At 40.7% G+C, this 22,316-nt stretch overlaps 1 protein-coding gene and 1 long non-coding RNA gene across 2 annotated transcripts in view; one reads left to right on the top strand and one right to left on the bottom strand.

Moving 5' to 3' along the window:
• Window positions 1–22,316, top strand: part of LOC105923632 — an 869,484-nt gene that overhangs the window by 237,094 nt on the left and 610,074 nt on the right. The gene's annotated exons all lie outside the window — the stretch shown is intronic.
• LOC118560837 lies at window positions 1,078–2,016 on the bottom strand. Its single transcript, XR_004929624.1, has 3 exons — window positions 1,993–2,016; window positions 1,588–1,712; window positions 1,078–1,254 (listed from the first exon to the last, which is right to left on the bottom strand). It is a non-coding gene; the product is annotated as an uncharacterized LOC118560837 (long non-coding RNA).

Here is a 22,316-nt window from a genome sequence, read left to right as displayed (position 1 = left end):
TGCTATTGTACTAATGTCCTTAAATGACTGTCACTGCAAACAATGTAAATAATTTTGTATACAACAGTAAAAAATGCAAATAAAAGATATATTTTGCTGAAAACCTGCTTTATTTTTTCAACTTAAAATGCCATGTTTGAAATAATGATGCTAGACATAATGTTGACAGAATTTACTGTTTAAATATTTCCATATTACAAATTTTAAAATTATAAATAAACGTATTACAAAATGAAATATATACAGAAACAAAAACTTTTTACAATATTTACAATTATTTGGTGTCATTCAAAACCTTTTTTTAAACAGGGTGATCTTGCCACTCCTTTAATTTGGACTTCACCCATCCCCTCAGGTTAGTGCTTTTGAGATTGGCCAAAAGATCTCTGCTAAATTGGGGGAATGCTGAGAACTCTCTGCCTGGGTGATCCTGGAACTGCTTAGCCTCTCTAAAAACCTCCACCAGAGCTAAAATGTCCTCAGTCTGACTAGCAGCATGATGTACACCAGAGGACTTTAAGACCTGTAGTTCTCTGTCTGTGGTCTCCATCAAAGTTTTCAGGACCCCAATTGACTTGCTGACCCTGTCTGCTGTTTGCTCGTTAAGGTTTGGACCACTGCGTCTTAAAAAGGACTTTAGGAAATTGTTAAGGTGTTCTAGATGTAGATCTAGTGAAATGTTCCTTCCCATTTCTCCCTTCCCATTCCAAAACCTATTCCACACCAGACTGTGTGCTAAGCAAGGGGAAAGTGTGTGATTGACCTGCAAGGTTAGAAGTAGTGTACTGTACGCATACTGTGTATGCCCGTAGGCCTTGTAGAACATCAACGCTACAGTATACAATCGCATTAGCCTGTCTCCGTCTCCCTCCTTAACTGCATCCTGCAGGTCAGCCAAGAAGAATCCAAAACCAGGCTCTGTGTGTTGCTTTTTGTGGTCTAACACTGAACTTTGACTGTCTATATATGGAACTGCCTTGGGAGATACTGTCAACCCATGCTCTCTTTTCTCATGGTTTTCCCTAGCCTTTATGTACTTATATACACGTTTGCAACCTGTGGTGCGGCAAGAGAGCTTCTCTCCCTGTTGGGGCAGGCCACTGGCTGTATCTGTTACACCGCTGACAATGTCAGAAATGTCCTCAAATATGACAAATTTGTCTACAATTTGGGAGACTACACCATGCAGCCAGGTCCTTTTGTCCTTTAGTGGACCAGTTAAGATGTGGTCTGGGATGAATCCGTCTGGGACATCTGTTGAGCAATTAAAAAGACAGATAATGTGAGATGCATGTATGGTTAGCTGTGATGTTACATGTAGAAAATAATACAAAACAATACAGTTGGACTGTTTTAAATGTTTTAACCCCAGTGGCCTTGTTGATACGGCGATGGGGTGACTGCAAAGTTACTTTTTTATCCTGCAAAGTTACTTTATTCTGAAATCCACTTCAATTCACTGAAATTCTCAAGCTGTATACAAACGACATTTTGTTCTGTACGCTCTCTGTGCATACAAAATGACAAAGTTTGTCTAAGTCTGATAGTGTCTGCCCTGAGATTGGGAGTTTGTTTGAAGTGTTATACCTGACACATTCTGTAGTCCAAAGTGCTCCATTGCCGCAGCCAAGAAGAGAGCTGTAGTGTCCTTCTGCACAAACTCCTTGTATGCATTGAAAGCAGCACGTGGACCTTGCTTTGCATTGCTGCATCTGTAAGAAGACGACTTGTTATTGATGATGGTGATAGTATCTAATGGAGCAGAGTAAGTTGTGGTGTTGAAGTTCCAAACTGTTAATTCATGGTGGTTGGACTACATTCCAAACCTGACTCTCACCAGATGACCGCACGCACGCACACACACCCTACTGAGATACATAACAGACATACAGACAGAACTGAAAGAGACACACACACACACACACACACACACACACACTCCTGAGCTACATAACAGACATACAGACATAATTGAATGAGTGATAAAAGTACCGAGCCGTAATTCATGGTGGCTGGGGTTCATCGTTTAAAGGGAAAAACCTGAAAACAGTGAACAATGCAATTTTATTCAGAATGCAAATATTAAAACAAACATGTATATATTAAACTGACAACAGCTAAGAATGCCAAAGACAATGCACAAAAGTAGCATTTTTAGCTTAACTCATGATAGGTAAGCATACCTCAACTTATTCATATTGGCAAGGAGTGTCCCATGATCCCTTCCCGAACCCTCTTTGTAAAAGACCAGATGATAGATCTAAAATGAAAATCATTTTTGTAGTAGTCAACAAAGCCATTTGGCGAGGAAGGAGAAACAAAAAAGGACATGTTCTAAAAAAACTCATGCAGTTACAGTATGTAACAGAAGTATGTACAACGCCAAAGTTTTTGGACTTAATTGAATCAGATATACTTTAATAATGCGTCTTTTTATGGGGCAATCCTGAATAAATTACGCTTCAATAAAATGTACAGTTGGAACTGTAAATGTGCTGTCCCCTCAAAATAATTCTCATCTTTGAACAGAAGTCCAAGGGGGTGCTATGACATGAATTGAAATAGCATTAAAGTTTGGAGTGATAGCATATACCAATTAACTACCAGGTTATATGCTTCTGTAAGTCAAAAAGTCTACAGAATGCCAAAACTCAAAATGAAGTGTAGGTCATTTAATACTTACGTGGGTCGAAGGCTCTGACATTTCTGCAGAATACTGGTGAGGGATGTGATGAACCACGATTGATGATAGCGGCTTGAAGGCGTTTAGGTACTTGGTCAGGATTCGGCTTCCCAGGACAACATAATCGCGACGCGTTTGGGCTTGGGGGTCAAAACTAGGGAGGGATTTCCCAATGTTGTAATCTGTGAGTGGTTGAGTCGGCTTTTGTCTGCTGAGATGGTTTGAAGGGACTCTGTCTTCCACAGCTATGTGGTGGATCCAGTGAACTGATTGGTTTGTCCGGTTGATAGACTGGTGGTGTGTGTGGCTGAAGTAGTCCAGATTGTCAAATATAATTGAATATGTAGATGGGGGAGTTGGCTCTGTTGGTGCTTCTTCAGGCAATATTGCTACGCCCAGATCTGCCATTTCAGTGTCTGTTACTGTACTGAAGGCTAACACAGCTGTAACATTGTCAGACCCCGGATGCTACTCCATCTGTAAAGGAGTAGTGGTGACACCAATAGCCTGCTGTGTGACAGTGGTGTTCTCTTGAGTAGGTTCATCTGTAAGAAACAAACAATAAAGAAAAAAACATAAATCATCAAGCCTTAACAGAAATGGAACATAGATTGTAAGTGACCTTTGGTACTTACAAAGGCACTGTAAATGACAGCGATTTATATTTTTACAATTATTATACATCATTAGAAAGATCTCAAGCAGCTGAATGGATAAACAAATTGTACAACGTTAAATACTGGCCTTTCTTGCCTGACAAGACAAACGGCTTCATGCTAAGCATGGCTTCATCCAGATCGCCCACAGAGTCATCGAGTGTGCTTGTTTGGGTAGCTCCTTTGGCACCTTTGTTTTCCCTTCCTACAACAGATCCGCCATTGGCTGTGCTGGTGTCTTCATCTTCCTTGAGGAATATTTCATTGGCTACTTTCAGAAGCTAAAAATCCTCTCCGCATGTACTTGCTAGTTCCTTTTGCTTTCTAACAGCACTGGTGTAATACGTTGTTATGCCTAATTTACTGAGTCTTTTAAAGGCTGCCTTCTTCACCCCAGCATACTGTAGGACACTATTGACATAGTATGAGAAGGCTGACAAGTGGGGTTCCCTGCCTTTTAAAGCTATGGCTGCTGCAGCACAAGCGGGATTAGCAGACTGTTTGGTGATGCGTAAAAATATCGAAAACAAAAATGGTGACAAACGCTGGAGATCTGCTTGCAAATTTTGAAATGAAAATGCCTTCAAATCTGCTGCTGATGACTTGGACAGCAAAGAATCTGTAAAGGGATTGCAGATATTCTTGCACTCATCCTCTAAGATTTGCAGGATGTTGTCACGGAGTGGTCCAAAGAGTTCTTTGTGTCTGATAAGATAATTGGCAGCCACGCTCCAGTTCTTTTTTGCGATGGCTTCCACTATGCCTGCTGTGTCATCTTCACATACAATCCTGACACCCTTTGGCCTTGAGGGATAATAGATAACCACCTGAGACAGACACAAAACAAAATCTTCTTTAGTTAGTAAGTATTGTTTACATGCATAATAATGTTTGTTGTATACTGTGCCATACTTTACTGCCATTCATTTTTGTTTTGTTTGGATGATGGGACACTGGCAGCTACTTTTCCTGAAGTACAATTTGGCCATACATAGCACTAGTCCCATAGGCTACTTCGATTGCTAGCTACATGGGACTAACCACTGAGCTATATTATACACTGGAGTGCTAATAGCCCGCTGTTAGAAAAAGTCGCTGTGAAGCCACCAGCCGCCATATTGGACTCCCTATTTTCCTCCAGTAACTAGGGAATATGTGCGCCACAGCATCGAATAACAAGGATTTTCTCAAGTTCAGGGGGGCTTACAACTTTTAAAATGTCACATACTTTTATGTTATGTTCTAAAACTATCAAGTACTGAGAAAGTCATGTGCTGAAATATTTTACATGTTATTCATATCATATTATATATATATATATATATATATATATATATATATATATATGTGTGTGTGTATGTGTATGTGTATGTGTGTGTGTGTGTATTATATATACACACACACACACACACATATATATATATATATATATATATATATATATATATATATATATATATATATATATATATATATAAATATATATATATATATGTGTGTGTGTGTGTGTGTATATTATATATATATATATATATATATATACACACACACACACACATATACATACAAACATATATATATACATATATATATATATATACATACATACATACATACATACATGTATATATATGTTATTCAGTTATTCAAATTTCCACATTCCCAGATCTGTGGGAAGAGGAGGAGGAGTGGCAACCATCTTTCAGTCTGATTTATTAATTAGTCCTAGGCCAATTAATAATTACAGTTGTTTTGAACATTTAGCCCTCAGTTTCCCTCATCCAAACTGCAAAGCAATAAAACAACTTCTGTTTGTTGTTTTGTATCGTCCACCAGGCCCTTACACTCAGTTTTTGGATCAGTTGTCAGATTTCTTATCTGATTTGGTGTTAAATACTGATAAGGTTATTATAGTGGGGGATTTTAACATTCATGTTGACACTGAATGTGATAACCTTAGTGTAGCCTTTAAAACTATCCTAGTGTCATGGTGCATGACCATCCGGGGAGGACTCAGAGTAGAGCCGCTGCTCCTCCACGTCGAGAGGAGCCAGTTGAGGTGGCTCGGGCATCTGGTCAGGATGCCTCCTGGACGCCTCCCTGGTGAGGTGTTCCGGGCACGTCCCACCGGGAGGAGGCCCAGGAGAAGACCCAGGACACGCTGGAGGGACTATGTCTCCCGGCTGGCCTGGGAACGCCTTGGGATTCCTCCTGAGGAGCTGGCCCAAGTGGCTGGGGAGAGGGACGTCTGGGCCTCCCTACTGAAGCTGCTACCCCCGCGACCCGACCTGAGTAAGCAGAAAACAATGGATGGATGGATGAATGAGGAAGTAGTGCCACAATGAAAGTTGGAGGGGCAGTTTCATAAAATCTTTAAAAGATCTCAACACAAATAAGGTAGTTGGGGTGTGGAGGGGTCATATAATTGCTGTACTTTGTTTCAATTGCTGTACTGTGAAATCACTGTGCACTTTATCCTGTCCTGCAAAGTTACTTAATTTATCCTGCAAAGTTATTTTATTATCCTGCAAAGTTACTTTATTTTCCTGCAAAGTTACTTTATTATCCTGCAAAGTTATCTTATTACCCTGCAAAGTCACTTTATTATCCTGCAAAGTTACTTTATTTTCCTGCAAAGTTACTTTATTATCCTGCAAAGTTACTTTATTCTGAAGTCTACTGCAATTCACTGAAATTCTCAAGCAGTATGCAAACGCAATTTCGTTCTGTACTCACTCTGGGCATACAAAATGACAATAAAGTTTGTCTAAGTCTAAGTCATATATGGTACCATTCTTATTGCTTTAGTTACTTTATATAACCAAAAATGTTTATTCAGATGCAAAATCTCTTCTGTCATTCAGGAAATAAAACATTTATTTATTAACTACATAGAGTGGAAAACACAAGAAGAGGCTGCATTGTGGGTTGTTAACACTGATGTCTTGCTGCAAGAATGTCCTGGGTTCAGTCGACAACAAATAGATCAGTTTCTCTCTCTGTAGGCCTGGGAACGCTTTGGGATTCCCCTGGAGGGAATGAATGAATGAATGAATGAATGAATGCATGAATGAATGAATGAATGGATTGATGGATGGATGGATGGAGTAAAGAGTATTGGCCCATGGACTAAGCCCTGTGGCTTTCTAAAATAACTTGGCAGGCTAGACTGAATCACACGTTAAGTCAGTCTGGTAAGGCTTCATTCCCTCTGTTCCAAAACAGAACAGATCAATCACAATGTGAGAGGAGGGACATTGTAAAGAGTTACTCTCAGCGGCAAAATTACCCATAATGCAGCAGCTGTTTTCTGCTACCATAGTAGTCAAGATACATGGAGATATTTATTTTTGCTTGGTGCCTTGAAATATTAAGAATGTGCATATGAGTGCATCATGTATCATCTGATTCTTTCAGACAAAAGTTCCAAAGTGGAGAGTTTGCTCGATGGCATCACATTTTTCATGGACAACCAATTGAAAAAACAAAGCATGTCACTTGGACTTTGTAGCATTCCATCTATAGTTATCCAATTGCAACTAACCTGATAGCGCTGACCCTGTTAGTCATAGATAGATGGACGTATACTTGATTGACCCCATGAGGAGATCAAACCTTTGAAATCAGGCTCTACCAGCTCCTTACAACACTGATAGGCAGTGTATACGGTTTATGTTAGTCTGGCTGGCCAGGTTCCTTTAAGAGTGACCCTAGACTTTGAAGATTTATTATTAACATGAACAAATTGGAATCTGTCCGACAGATAAGATTTAAACCAGCCTAATACTTTCCCCTTAATCCCTACAGTATGTTAAAGTCTTTGTAGGAGAATATTGTGATCAACTGTATCAAATGCAGCACTGAGATCTAACAGGACAAGTATAGACACAAGTCCATTATGAGAATATCATGGCCTCAGAGACCTTCAGTTTCTCTTTTTGCAGATAAACTGTATAAACTGGACCTACAGGTGCTCCTTTTATGTTACTTTGCCTAAGTACATTTTTATGTAAACAGAAATGAAATTATGAAATCAAAAGTATCATCCATGCAATTAACCCTTTTAATGACTTCATGATGGCAAAGTGGCCCTATATAGGAATGAGTTTAACCCCTCTGGTTTAGATGAATCAATGAAAGAATCAGAATAAACTTTATTTGCCAATTTTGTAGAAAAAAAACAAGGAACTTGACTTTGGTTTCAAACAATGGTGACAGCATGACCTCAAGGACCTGCTACGCTCACAAACACATGAAAGTTAAAATAGAAAAGAAGGACTCAGGCTGTTAAGAGATTTTAAAACCAACAGTAAAAGTTTCTAATCAATTGTAAAACAAACAGTTCTAAGTATTTTGTTGTATTGAATCATTTCTATTTATAATGTTTTTTTCACAATTGTTTTCTTTATGATTCAGCATCAGTGAGCAAACTACCATCCTGAGCTCAAATTCTGAATCCAGGCTTCTTTTTGGTCGGTTTGAGCTTCATGTAGATCTGGTTCTGGTCTCTGCAGGCAGGATTGAGGCTTTGGTAGGTCAGGTCCTCAGGAGAGCAGTTCCTAACGTCATTAATCTAGAACAGAATTAAGTAAATATTCTGCAGTTAAAGCATGAAGAATTCTACATCTGGTTTGTTCAATGTGCTCTAAGCTTGTGATTTTAATAATTTATATATTACATATGTTATACAATTAAGTGACTGTCATTAGTTGAGGAGGATAATGTAAAATGTTTCATGTTGCTGTCTTGTAGCAATAGCAAGTCACCTCAATGGCTGAGTCATTCTGGCCCCCTCTGGTCTTCAAACCTGTGTAACAAAAGAAAATCCAATTATCAAAAGAACATATTAAACCATCCTATATAAATAAATGCAGTTTGATGGACTGATCACCTAAAATTGAGTCTCATTGGCACAAAATGGGGAAAGTTTCATGGGAAAACAATAAAAACCTGAAATCCCAGATGTTTCAGAGCCCAGATATGACATTTCCACCAATCCTGGCCTTTCTCTGTTCAGAAACATTAGGAACAACTAGGAGAAACCACCCTTTATCCTTTCAGGATGCGTTAGTGCCCAGGTGAAAAAAGTTTTCACTTAAGATTTAACACCTGTACATCCCATAACAAGATTCTGAGCAATTGGAACAATAGATTGAACTTGTCTGCATTGTTTATATAACTGAGGTGTTCATTAAGACAAATTTATTTATATAGCATAATTCAGTACAAAGACAATGCAAAGTGCTTTACATGATTAAAATATAGCAAAATAAAACAGAATAAAAGCAAGTAGGAATAAAATGTAGATAGAAAAAAAGAACAAAAAAGTGGTGATTCAGTTAACTAGAACAGTTGAAGGCAATCCTAAACAAATGTGTTTTGAATCTTGATTTAAAGCAACTCAGGCTTTCTGCACCTTTACAATTTTCTGGAAGTTTGTTCCAGATCAGTGGAGCATAGGAACTAAATGCTGCTTCTCCGTGTTTAGTTCTGGTTCTAGGTATACAGAGTAGGCTGGAGCCAGAAGACCTGAGTGGTCTGGAGGGTTGATACACTGATAACAAGTCTGTAATGTATTTAGGTGCTAAGACTAACAGCACTAACTTTATAGACTAACAGAAGTATTTTAAAGTCTATTCTCTGAGATACAGGGAGCCAGTGTAAGGACTTTAGAACTGGGGTTATGTGCTCTACTTTCTTAGTCTTAGTGAGGACGCGGGCAGCAGCGTTCTGGATCAGCTGCAGCTGTCTGATCCACTTTTTAGGCAGACCTGTGAAAACATCGTTGCAGTAATCAATTCTACTAAAAATAAACGCATGGATTAGTCTTTCCAGATCCTGCTGAGACATCAGTCCTTTAATCCTAGAAATGTTCTTCAGGTGATAGAAAGCTGACCTTGTAATTGTCTTTAGATGCTTTTGGAGGTTCAGGTCTGAGTCCATCACTACTCCCAGATTTCGGGCCTGATTTGTGGTTTTTAGTTGAAGTGACTGAAGCTGTGTGTTAACTTTTGATCTCTCCTCTATTGGTCCAAATATTATTACTTCAGTTTTGTTTTTATTCAGTTGAAGAACATTTTGGCACATCCACGTATTGATTTCTTCTAGGCATTTATTCAGTGCCTGAACTGGTTCATAGTCACCTGGTGACATGGTGACGTAGAGCTGTGTGTCGTCTGCATAGTTATGGTAGCTGATGTTGTTATTTTTTATTATCTGAGCTAGAGGGAGCATGTAGATATTGAAGAGGAAGAACCCAGGATGGACCCTTGGGGAACCCCACATGTGATTTTTGTCATCTCTGATGTAAAGTTACCTACTGATACAAAAAAGTCCTTTAAGTAGGATTTAAACCAGTGGAGAGCTGTACCAGAGAGGCCGACCCAGTTCTCCAGGTGTTCTAACAGAATGGAGTGATCGACAGTATCAAATGCTGCACTGAGGTCCAGTAGAACCAGCACGGTGGTTCTGAGGTCCAATAGTACCAGCACGGTGGTTCTGAGGTCCAATAGTACCAGCACAGTGGTTCTTCCACAGTCTGTATTTATATGGATGTCATAAAAAAACCTTGATAAGGGCGGTCTCTGTACTGTGGTGAGGAAACCTGACTGGAAAACGTCAAAGCAGCTGGTCGTTGTTAAGAAGGTGTTTAATTGTTGAAATACAGCTTTTTCAATAATCTACTGATAAAGGAGGTTTGAGATGGGCCTGTAGTTCTGGAGTAGAAGTTTGTCTAAATTGTTCTTTTTCAGCAGTGGAATGATAATTGCTGTTTTTAGGAACTGGAGGAAAACACCTGACAGAAGGGACGTGTTTATTATCTGAGTCAAATCAGACGCTATGACAGGCAAAACTTTCTTAAAGAAAGCTGTGGGTAGAACATCAAGACAGCAGGAGGAGGAACTTAACTGCTGAATTATCTGCTCTAAGCTTTTGGAGTTTATTTGGCTGAATTGGGACATTTTGTCAGGATAAGTCCCAGCTGAATACGGCTTTGGTTCAAGAGTTGGTGTGGATGTACAAACTGATCCTCTAATTTTTAGGATTTTCTCAGTAAAGAAGTTAGCAAATTCATTGAAGTACAAGTCACAAGCAAGGTGTGCATGTACTGTGTAGAAGAAGACCACTTCCTCAAAATTCCATCTTAAAATGAAGAGAAAAAGAAGACCTCATCTCTAAATACATACATTTTCATGTGAATACATATTTATTTATTTATTGCATTTACAGTTTTTCATTTTAATTTCTACAAAGGAAATGTTTATTTACACTTCTTCATGGTGTGGGGAAAAAACACTGTCCGACCACCATAACTGGTGCGCGCACCACACTTTGGGAATTCCTGGTATACATTTACTGATATGCTGAATATTTTGTGAATTTAATTGTATTCTTATTTATTTGAGCATTTATTTATTTATCTATTTTTAAACATCTCTGGGTTGGTCCTCTTAGCTCTTATCTATGTTAAATGTGTAAAATATTGTTGTTTTTTCAACTTATGGAGCAATGTAACTACTTTACCACTAGGAGTCACAGGACAGACACTGAGGCATGTTTCAACTTTGCACTCGGCTGTAGAGAGGTCATTGTGTCATGTCTTTAGGTACCACTCTATTAAATGAGAGACCATGGTCAGCAAATTTTGTTATTTTAGCTGACCTGAGTTGGATTGGCATCGTATCTGTGTGTCTCCACACATACCTACTACAGCCTTTTTTAATTGGGCTGCATCATGTCCTGTGGACCTATTAAGTATAGGCATGCAGTAATAAGGAAAATATTTCAATAAAATATGCAATCTTCCAGGTGTAAGACGATAACGTGTCACCATTATCCATCCCTCTATTTTTTTTTTTTGCTTATCTGCGATTGGGTTGCAGGGGCAACAGGTTCAGGAGTGAAACCCAGACATCCCTCTCCCCACCTATAGCCTTACCTTCGTTCTGGGGTATCCCAAGCCTTTTCAGACCAGACAGGACATTTAGTCCCTCCAGTGAATTGTTGGTCTTCTGCAAGGTCTCCTCCCAGAAGGATGTGCCAGGAATCATTGTTAAGAAGGTGTTTTGTTGTTGAAACACAGCTTTTTCCCTAATCTTACTGATAAAAGTAATGTTTGAGTAGTTTGACTAAATTGTTCTTTTTCAACGGTGGTTTAATAATTGCTGTTTTTAGGGACTGGGGGAAAACACCTGACAGAAGGGACATGTTTATTATCCGAGTCTAACCAGAATCTATGACAGGCAAAACCTTCTTAAAGAAAACTGTGGGTAGAACATCAAGGCAGCAGGAGGAGGAACTTAGCTGCTGAATGATTTCCTCTAAGCTTTTGGAGTTTATTTGGCTGAAGTGGGACATACTAGTATGATTATTAAAGAACAGTAAGAAAAACTTTAAGATATATTAAGGCAAATATTGAACTAATTTTGTGGCCACGCCAACAGAATAAAGGCATACTATGCAACATTTTTCAGTTAATTAATGTGTTCCATACCGTTTTGGATGATTAAATGAGTCATTTCAGGTCGAACAAAGGTTTTCTCGGCCGCCCTGGTGGTCTGTGGGGGAAATACCGTACTTGCAATTGCAGGAGCCCTCGGCCCGCACACACAGGCTCAGAAGTCTGGTGCATCGCGAGAGTCGGTCTTGCTTTACGGCGAAAACTGCTACACGCCCCCAGTGAAAGGCATGTTCGTTGCTAGCGCAGTGGCGATATTTGTGCAGTTATCATGGCGGAACCAGCGAGAAAACAGCGAAAGCCCATGTTGGAGCAGGCAAGAAAGAGGAAAAGGGCTCTGGACAGAGAGAGGAGTCGTACACGGGTGAACTTTGGGCAAGCTTCTTCCGAATGGTGAGAGCTAAAAGAAAAAGAAGGCTGCAAGGCTGACGCGGACCTCGCGTTTCTGCTGATGCGATTGTAAGTAACATTAGAATGGTTTATCTCTCTCTGTGTTCATGTTTCACTGTGTTAGTCATTGTTTGTACTGCAGTTTTTTCGACTTTTCGTTGCGTTCGCCTGTCTGCTAAGCTCAAAACAACCGCGCCTGGCTTGAAGGAGAAACCAGAACAGCTGAGGATCTTTACAACAGTGCACTTTTACTTTCGCCCTCTGGGGGGAGCCTCGCTGGAAAATCAACCCCGGTTGCATAGTATACCTTTAAATTATTTTTTTGTTTTTTGGTTTACTATTACATTTTGTTTATATAGCATCAGGTCACATCACATGTCATCTCAAGTCTCTTTCCAAAGTCAGACTCCATCAGATCCTCCAGGTTGGTGAGAAAGTTTCCTCTCTAAGGAAACCCAGCAGGTTGCATCAAGTCTCTCCAAGCAGCATTCACCCCTCCTGAAAGAGCGTAGAGCCACAGTGGACAGTCGTCTGCATTGTTGATGGCTTTGCAGCAATCCCTCATACTGAGCATGCATGAAGTGACAGTGGAGAGGAAAACTCCCCTTTAACAGGGAGGAGAACCTCCAGCAGAACCAGAACCAGGCTCAGTGTGAACGCTCATCTGCCTCCACCCACTGGGGCTTAGAGAAGACAGAGCAGAGACACAGAAAGCACAGAAGCTCACATTGACCCAGGAGTACTTTCTATGTTAGAGAAGACAGAGCAGAGACACAGAAAGTACAGAAGCTCACATTGACCCAGGAGTACTTTCTATGTTAGATAGTAATAGGGGAGAAGAGGGGAAAAAAAAGCAAAATAAAACCCACCCTATCCTCTCACGGTACTGTGTGAGATATCTGACAAAAAAACCTCATGCACGAGAAGCACAAATAAGACGAGACACATTTAGCAGAAGGTAAACATTTGAGATTAGTCGCGGGTAAATTCATCAGTTTATATAAGAATCAGTTATGTGTGTCTGTTTGGGTGAAAGTGTTTATATTTCCATGAACCCTCTTCAGAGGCCATTGTCCTTGATGTTATCAGCCGGCCAACAGTTCAGAAAGTATCCGCAGATGTCAGCGAGGGAGGAGGGAGCAGGGGAGAGTTCTGAGCTCTGAGTAGGTAACTTTACATCTCAGACGACAAAAATCACATGTGGGGTTCCCCAAGGGTCCATCCTGGGTCCCCTCCTCTTCAATATCTACATGCTCCCTCTATCCCAGATAATAAAAAAATAACAACATTAGCTACCATAATTATGCAGACGACACACAGCTCTACATCACCATGTCACCAGGTGACTATGAACCAGTTCAAGCACTGAGTAAATGCCTAGAAGAAATCAATACGTGGATGTGCCAAAATGTTCTTCAGTTGAACAAAAACAAAACTGAAGTAATAATATTTGGACCAATAGAGGAGAGATCAAAAGTTAGCACACAGCTTCAGTCACTTCAACTAAAAACCACTAATCAGGCCCGAAACCTGGGTGTAGTGATGGACTCAGACCTGAACCTTCAAAAGCATCTAAAGACAATTACAAGGTCAGCTTTCTATCACCTGAGGAACATTTCTAGGATTAAAGGACTGATGTCTCAGCAGGATCTGGAAAAACTAATCCATGCGTTTATTTTTAGTAGAATTGATTACTGCAACAGTGTTTTCACAGGTCTGCCTAAAAAGTGGATCAGACAGCTGCAGCTGATCCAGAACGCTGCTGCCCGCGTCCTCACTAAGACTAAGAAAGTAGAGCACATAACCCCAGTTCTAAAGTCCTTACACTGGCTCCCTGTATCTCAGAGAATAGACTTTAAAATACTTCTGTTAGTCTATAAATCTCTAAATGGCTTAGCACCTAAATACATCACAGACTTGTTATCAGCGTATAAACCCTCCAGACCACTCAGGTCTTCTGGCTCCAGCCTTCTCTGCATACCTAGAACCAGAACTAAACAAGGAGAAGCAGCATTTAGTTCCTATACTCCACTTATCTGGATCAAACTTCCAGAAAACTGTAAAAGTGCAGAAAGCCTGAGTTCCTTTAAATCGAGATTAAAAACACATTTGTTTAGAATTGCCTTTGAATGTTCAAGTTAAAATGTTTTACTGTTTTCAAATGTTCTTTTTTGTTTCTATACTATCCCTACTTGCTTTTATTCTGTTTTATTTTCCTATATTTTAATCATGTAAAGCACTTTGCATTGTCTCTGTACTGAATTGTGCTATATAAATAAATTTGCCTTGCCTTGCCTTGCCTTGAGCTCGTTCCTAATAACAATCCAGGAGTGATTAGATAGGGAAGGCATAATCCAAATATCTTATTTGTTATGAGACAAGCTGCTCTGACTTTCCCGTCAGCTTTAAGTCTTTGCTGGCTCCAAATGGTGAAATCCAATATTGCAAATTGTTGGGCTTTTCTGCATTTCACTTCCAGATTTGTTCCCATCTCCCCTTGAGTTCAACCACTGAAGCCAGTCTTCATACCAGCACATCCAGCTTTTCGGCTCTGCTCCTCAAACTTCCAGAACTGTCCGTTCACCGCCTTAGTTAGCGCGTCATATGCAGCCGGTAGACTGATCAAGGCCAAATGGCTACCAACATCTGCTGTATTTGCTGATACATCAAAAATCCACCAAATCCAATAAGTAGAAATCCAAGTATTGTAAATCCAAACATGCAAACGTTTCAACGTCCAGGAATGACAACGTGAAAAGACACACCGTTTTCCATCCAAGAATATAGGGTGTAGCCCACCAAATGAGTCAATCGGGCCACATGACGGGTCCCCCTTTCGTTGCCTCCCCGTTGAAAAAATTTGATCAATAGCATTAAGAGACCAGCTTACCAGATCCATGGTTTTCAGAATTCGGCTGATATGAAGAAAGTGCTCAGAAAGACAGAGACATAGCAGCAGAAGAAGGAGAGGGGGGGGGGTGAAAGCTGGAGAGGAGAGAAAAACACGACTCTCGAGGAGAGACAGAACAGAATAACAGCTAACAGAACGCCAGACCAGGTAGAAAAATGACAGAGAAAAAAAAGGTAAAAGTTGAAATTACAACAAGCATTAGGATAACGGTAGCAGAAGAGAGAAATTGACCCTGATGTCCTCCAGTAGCCTAAGCCTATAGCAGCATAACTATAGATGTAGCTCAGGGTAACATGAGCCACTCTGACTAGAAGCTTTGTCAAAAAGGAAAGTTTTAAGATTAGTCTTAAAAGTAGACAGGGTGTCTGCCTCGCGGACCAAAACTGGGAGTTGGTTCCACAGGAGAGGAGCCTGATAGCTAAAGGATCTGCCTCCCACTCTACTTTTAGAGACTCTAGGAACCACTAGCAGCTAGGCTTAGCGTGGTTCACATTCATACATTCCTGAATTTGAAAAGAGGTTGTCAGCCGTTTATTCCTTATGTGCACAGTTTTCTGTTAAAATATTGCCAGTGCTCGAATCACTCTTTCAACTATAATCCTAATATCAGCTGTTTGGGCTGATATTCACTAGACTTTACTTAACAGACGGAGAGTTTTTTCTTAAACATTAAATAACTTCAAACAGTGCATTACCATTACCATTGTTGATTATTATTAACCCAAGAAGCAGGAAACAATCTTTGCAGTCATGGCTTTGCAGACTTTTGCATCTGGTTCTGCTTTCTCTGGTGAGGTCCTGTCTACAACTAAAAGCACATGTCTTCACTGGTGACTGAAACCCTTTCTACATTTAAGACTAATCTTAAAACGTTCCTTTTTGACAAAGCTTATAGTTAGAGTGGCTCATGTTACCCTGAGCTACATCTATAGTTATGTTACTATAGGCCTAGGCTGCTGGAGGACATCAGGGTCTATTTCTCTCACTCTACTGAGTTCTACTGTTCTCCAGTTTTGCATTACATTGAAATGACTGTCGTCATTTCAGCTTTTAACTTTTTGCTCTCTCTCTTTTTCTTCATAGTAGGTACACCTGGTCTGGCGTTCTGTTAACTGTGACATCATCCAGAGAAGACGGCTCACCCGCTACTACCATCTAATGTAGAACAGATTACTAGATCAATGTGTGCTTCTGTGCTTTTTTGTCTCTCTTGTTGTGTCTCTGTTCTGTCTTCTGTAACCCCAGTCGGTCGAGGCAGATGACCGTTCATACTGAGCCCGGTTCTGCTGGAGGTTTTGGGGAGTTTTTCTTCCCACTGTCGCTTCATGCTTGCTCCGTATGAGGGATTGCAGCAAAGCCATGTACAATGCAGACGACTCTCCCTGTAGCTCTACGGTTCCCCAGGAGTGAATGCTGCTTGGAGAGACTTGATGCAATCAACTGGTTTCCTTATATAGGACATTTTTGACCAATCTGTATAATATGATTGATTTTGACTTTGTAAAGTGCCTTGAGATGACATGTTTCATGAATTGGCGCTATATAAATAAAGCTGGTGAAGATTCTCAGTCATCCAGGTCATGGTCATTCCAAAAAAAGGTAAAAAACAAAGCAACTGGACTTGTTTTCCGTAGTTGAAGACGTTTCGCTTCCTCTCCCGGAAGCTTTCTCAATTCAAAAAGTCTGGAGTAATGATGAGTAACAAGCTTTATACCATTACCAAACAAAGGCCTGTAATGGCTTAGATAACATGCAAATTCAACCGAAACAGGACCACCCCTTAGTAATGGGCGGTCGTTAAAGCCATTAAGCCAGCGGAATGGACCGAAACTGGTCCACTCCTCTGTAACGAGGAGTCGTTAGAGTTGTTGTTGGCTTGGCTTAAAGGAACAATGTTTTAATCACCTGAATGAGGGTGAGAGTTAAGTTGACGATTGGCTGGAATTAATCCTATAGCTGTGTTGTAAGTTTTTGAGAGTTGGAACCTAAGGCCTCCTCCTCTGTTTAAGGTTGGTCTTTCTCTCTTGACGTAGATGGCTTCCTTCACACCCCTTTCAAACCATCTGTCTTCTTTGTCCAAAATGTGAACATTTTGGTCCTCAAAAGAGTGTCCTTTGTCCTTTAGGTGTAAGTGGACAGCAGAATCTTGACCTGAGGAGGTAGCTCTCCTGTGTTGAGCCATGCGTCTGTGGAGAGGTTGTTTGGTTTCTCCAATATAAAGATCAGAACATTCCTCACTGCACTGAACTGCATACACCACTCCGCTCATCTTAGGTTTGGGGGTTTTGTCCTTGGGATGCACCAGCCTCTGTCTGAGGGTCCTGTTTGGTTTGAAATGTACTGGGATTTTATGTTTGGAGAAAATCCTCTTGAGTTTTTCAGAGACTCCAGCAACATATGGGATGACGATGTTTTTGCGTTTATTCTTCTCACCATTATGTTCTGCAGCGGGTCTTTTGGATTTTCTTGCTGATTTGACAAAAGCCCAGTTAGGGTACCCACAGGTTTGGAGGGCATCTCTGATGTGTTTCTGTTCCTTGTGCTTCCCTTCTGTTTTAGTCGGGACATGCTCGGCCCGGTGTTGTAAGGTTCTGATGACGGAAAGTTTGTGCTCCAGTGGGTGGTGTGAGTCAAAAAGAAGATATTGGTCTGTGTGGGTGGGTTTCCTATACACTTCAATGTTGAGGTTTCCATCTCCTTCCAAATTCACCAAACAGTCGAGAAAAGGTAGCTTGTTGTCATTGGCATCCTCTCGAGTAAACTTGATGTTGTTGTCCACCGAGTTGATGTGTCTTGTGAACGCTTCCACTTCTTTTAGCTGGATTTTGACAAAGGTGTCATCCACATATCTAAACCAGTGGCTTGGTGGTGTTCCTCTGAAGGTTCCCAAAGCTCTCTTTTCCATTTCTTCCATGTAAAGATTGGCTACAATCTACCCAGAAGTGCTCAGAATATTGCTCGCCAATTTGGGAAAGACACCCTGGGAGTAGTGCGTGAGTATGAGAAATTACTTAGAAAACTTGCAGATTATAAGAACCATCTTCGTTTTAATTTGAGGTGTAGACAGCAAAGCCTCACCCCCAACAGCTTAAGACTGAATTCTAGCATTAAGGGCCACAGGGCAGAAGAGATTCTTAGGAACGCGCAAAACAAACTGCTTAGTGAGAGGATAAGACAGACCCACTTCACTATTGAAGCCCTCTCTTACAAAATAGATCAGACTAGGCAGAAGCTGTTGAGTTTTCTCCCTGAAACCTTGTTTGGGGAGGTTTCCAGCTTTGTTGACAAGGTCCAACTTTCACAGCACCTTAAAACAAAAGAAAGACAAAAAGCCAAATTCAATAGACTGCAACAGAAAGCAGCACCTACACTAGACAACAACATACCCCAGGAGGAGGCCACTAACATCAATGTCCAGGACAAGTGGGTTAAAAACCTCTCTAGCAGGTCGCTGACGAAGCCGGAGATGGAGGTACTGAGTAAAGGCCTGAATTTTGCCATTTCTGCACAAGAAATACCCATTGTGGAACTGATAACGGCCACGGAATCGGCCATCAAGAACAACAATCTGGCTGAAACAGAGGCAGAAAAACTCAGGATGAAAATAACAGCTACCCTATCTAGCGCCAAACCACCTCCTTCCAATCTCACACCACAGGAAAGGAAAGCCATAACATCGCTTAGCCAGGACCAAAGCATCACCATATTACCAGCAGACAAAGGAAGATGCACCGTGGTCCTCAACACTTCAGACTACCAGGACAAAATTCACACTCTACTGAGTGACACCAACACATATGAGTCTTTGAAAAGGGATCCTACCAACTCCTACAAAAAGAAAATCACTGACTACCTACAACAACTAGAAAAAGACAAGGTAATCAATCGCTCATCTTATTATAGATTATATCCAGGGGAAGACATTCCATGCTTATATGGACTCCCAAAAATTCACAAAGAAGGAACACCACTCAGACCCATTGTCAGCAGCATTAATTCAGTAACATATAACATTGCTAAACAGCTTGCTAGTATTTTAGCCCCCCTGGTGGGGAACACACCACACCACATAGAAAACTCCAAGGACTTTGGTAACAAAGTCAAACATTTAAAGATGGCACCAGGGGAAACTCTGGTGTCTTTCGATGTCACTTCACTTTTCACTTGCATACCTACATCAGAGGCAGTAGAAACAGTCAGGAAACGTCTTCAACAAGATAGTGACCTTAATAACAGAACTAATTTCACTCCGGACCAGATCTGTACCCTACTGGACCTTTGTCTTTCTACTACTTATTTCAAGTTCAGCGATCAATTTTACAGACAGAAGCATGGCTGTGCCATGGGATCTCCAGTGTCACCTATTGTAGCCAATCTTTACATGGAAGAAATGGAAAAGAGAGCTTTGGGAACCTTCAGAGGAACACCACCAAGCCACTGGTTTAGATATGTGGATGACACCTTTGTCAAAATCCAGCTAAAAGAAGTGGAAGCGTTCACAAGACACATCAACTCGGTGGACAACAACATCAAGTTTACTCGAGAGGATGCCAATGACAACAAGCTACCTTTTCTCGACTGTTTGGTGAATTTGGAAGGAGATGGAAACCTCAACATTGAAGTGTATAGGAAACCCACCCACACAGACCAATATCTTCTTTTTGACTCACACCACCCACTGGAGCACAAACTTTCCGTCATCAGGACCTTACAACACCGGGCCGAGCATGTCCCGACTAAAACAGAAGGGAAGCACAAGGAACAGAAACACATCAGAGATGCCCTCCAAACCTGTGGGTACCCTAACTGGGCTTTTGTCAAATCACCAAGAAAATCCAAAAGACCCGCTGCAGAACATAATGGTGAGAAGAATAAACGCAAAAACATCGTCATCCCATATGTTGCTGGAGTCTCTGAAAAACTCAAGAGGATTTTCTCCAAACATAAAATCCCAGTACATTTCAAACCAAACAGGACCCTCAGACAGAGGCTGGTGCATCCCAAGGACAAAACCCCCAAACCTAAGATGAGCGGAGTGGTGTATGCAGTTCAGTGCAGTGAGGAATGTTCTGATCTTTATATTGGAGAAACCAAACAACCTCTCCACAGACACATGGCTCAACACAGGAGAGCTACCTCCTCAGGTCAAGACTCTGCTGTCCACCTACACCTAAAGGACAAAGGACACTCTTTTGAGGACCAAAATGTTCACATTTTGGACAAAGAAGACAGATGGTTTGAAAGGGGTGTGAAGGAAGCCATCTACGTCAAGAGAGAAAGACCAACCTTAAACAGAGGAGGAGGCCTTAGGTTCCAACTCTCAAAAACTTACAACACAGCTATAGGATTAATTCCAGCCAATCGTCAACTTAACTCTCACCCTCATTCAGGTGATTAAAACATTGTTCCTTTAAGCCAAGCCAACAACAACTCTAACGACTCCTCGTTACAGAGGAGTGGACCAGTTTCGGTCCATTCTGCTGGCTTAATGGCTTTAACGACCGCCCATTACTAAGGGGTGGTCCTGTTTCGGTTGAATTTGCATGTTATCTAAGCCATTACAGGCCTTTGTTTGGTAATGGTATAAAGCTTGTTACTCATCATTACTCCAGACTTTTTGAATTGAGAAAGCTTCCGGGAGAGGAAGCGAAACGTCTTCAACTACGGAAAACAAGTCCAGTTGCTTTGTTTTTTACCTTTTTTTGGAATGAAAAATATATAAATAAAATTGAATTGAATTGAATTGATTGGGCTTCACATGGGTCACCTCAGTGCAAAATTAAGCAAACATTCACCACTGTCCTGTTTGGAAACACTGCTGTTAACGGGCCTCATTAACTTCAAAAAAGCATTCATATACCATTAAGAGGAAGACGTGATAAATAGCAGCACGTTTTTTTCTACTTTACACTTTCAACATCACTAAAGTCATGGAAATTTATTTGAAACTGAGAAGCAGGCCACAAGCGTCTTGACTATTCTATTGATGTCAAGTATTACACCTCAATGTAGAAGATAACAAGGGCCCCAAACTGGCTTGAACTGAACGAACAACCACAAAGACCAGACCACAGTGATAGGTCCACCCAGTTTTAGCCTGCTGGTAGTTGCAACATAAGGTTTCATTTCCCCTTTAACAGCAGTGCATCTCTGAAAAGTAGAAAAGAAATAAAAAACAACCTCAAAGGCCTTGGTTGTTCTGCAAGTGAAGAAGCTGGTAAATGTTTCTGCATTGTCTTTTATTTTGCAAATTTCTGCCCAGGTCCCCCTTGAAAATGAGATCCAGATCTCAACAGGGTTTAGCTGGATAAATAAAGGAAATTAAAAAAAAAAAAAAATAAAATAATTTGTCTTTTGCTTTTTACAGCTCAACTTTAGTGTCACCATTACTATCAATAATTCATTTGCCTAATGCAAAACAAGCATTTTTTCAGAAAATTACAGTGTCTTTCTAGTAAAAATTTTAATTTTGTCAAAAAACTCAACAGTTTTACTGTCTCTATTGTCTCTTCAAAACCCCTTCCTTTTAAATACCACTAGACAGATACTTCCCTGTTTCTTTACAAGTGACAATAATATTCCTTGATCTAAAGAAATTCAAGGACAGATGAGCCTTGGAAGGGTTACAAAGTTATTTCTGAGGCTTTGGGACTCTAGAGAACCACAGACAGAGCTATTATCTTTAATGAAGAAAACATGAAACAGCAGTAAATCTACCCAGAAGTGCTCAGAATACAAGAATTATTCTAAAAGAGCATCACCAAGTCATCTGGAAGGCCAATCAAATAACAGAACGGTCTGCAAAAACTTTCTTGCCACAGTTAGGTTCAGTTTTTGTGGTTCAACAGTAATTGAAAAATGGTTCCACAATCAGAACCACTGCTGATGAATGAGAACAAAGGCGTGCCTGTCACGTTTCCTAGGCAGTTCTGATTATTTATGAGTTTAATCCTTGGGATCGTGCATATGTTCTGTTATTGATTCAGCCACCGAAGGATCAGCAGCAAGGCGGTGAAATGATTACTCTTCTTGAATATCTCCACCGGGAGGCAGAAAAAACTGCACGGCGTGAGGTAGCTGAGTTTCTCCGCCGGGAAGCAGAGGAGACAGCATGCCTCAAGGAAGTGAAGCGCCGTTCTGGGGCTCAGGGATGGCGATTCCTCTACCAGCACTGCCGGCTTCCCCAGAGGTACCTGTGCCACCAGCTGTCAGAGAGGT

This window comes from Fundulus heteroclitus, unplaced genomic scaffold (assembly GCF_011125445.2).
Source record: "Fundulus heteroclitus isolate FHET01 unplaced genomic scaffold, MU-UCD_Fhet_4.1 scaffold_49, whole genome shotgun sequence".
NCBI classification, from domain to species: Eukaryota; Metazoa; Chordata; class Actinopteri; order Cyprinodontiformes; family Fundulidae; genus Fundulus; species Fundulus heteroclitus.
This window is presented reverse-complemented; position numbering and strand designations above follow the sequence as displayed.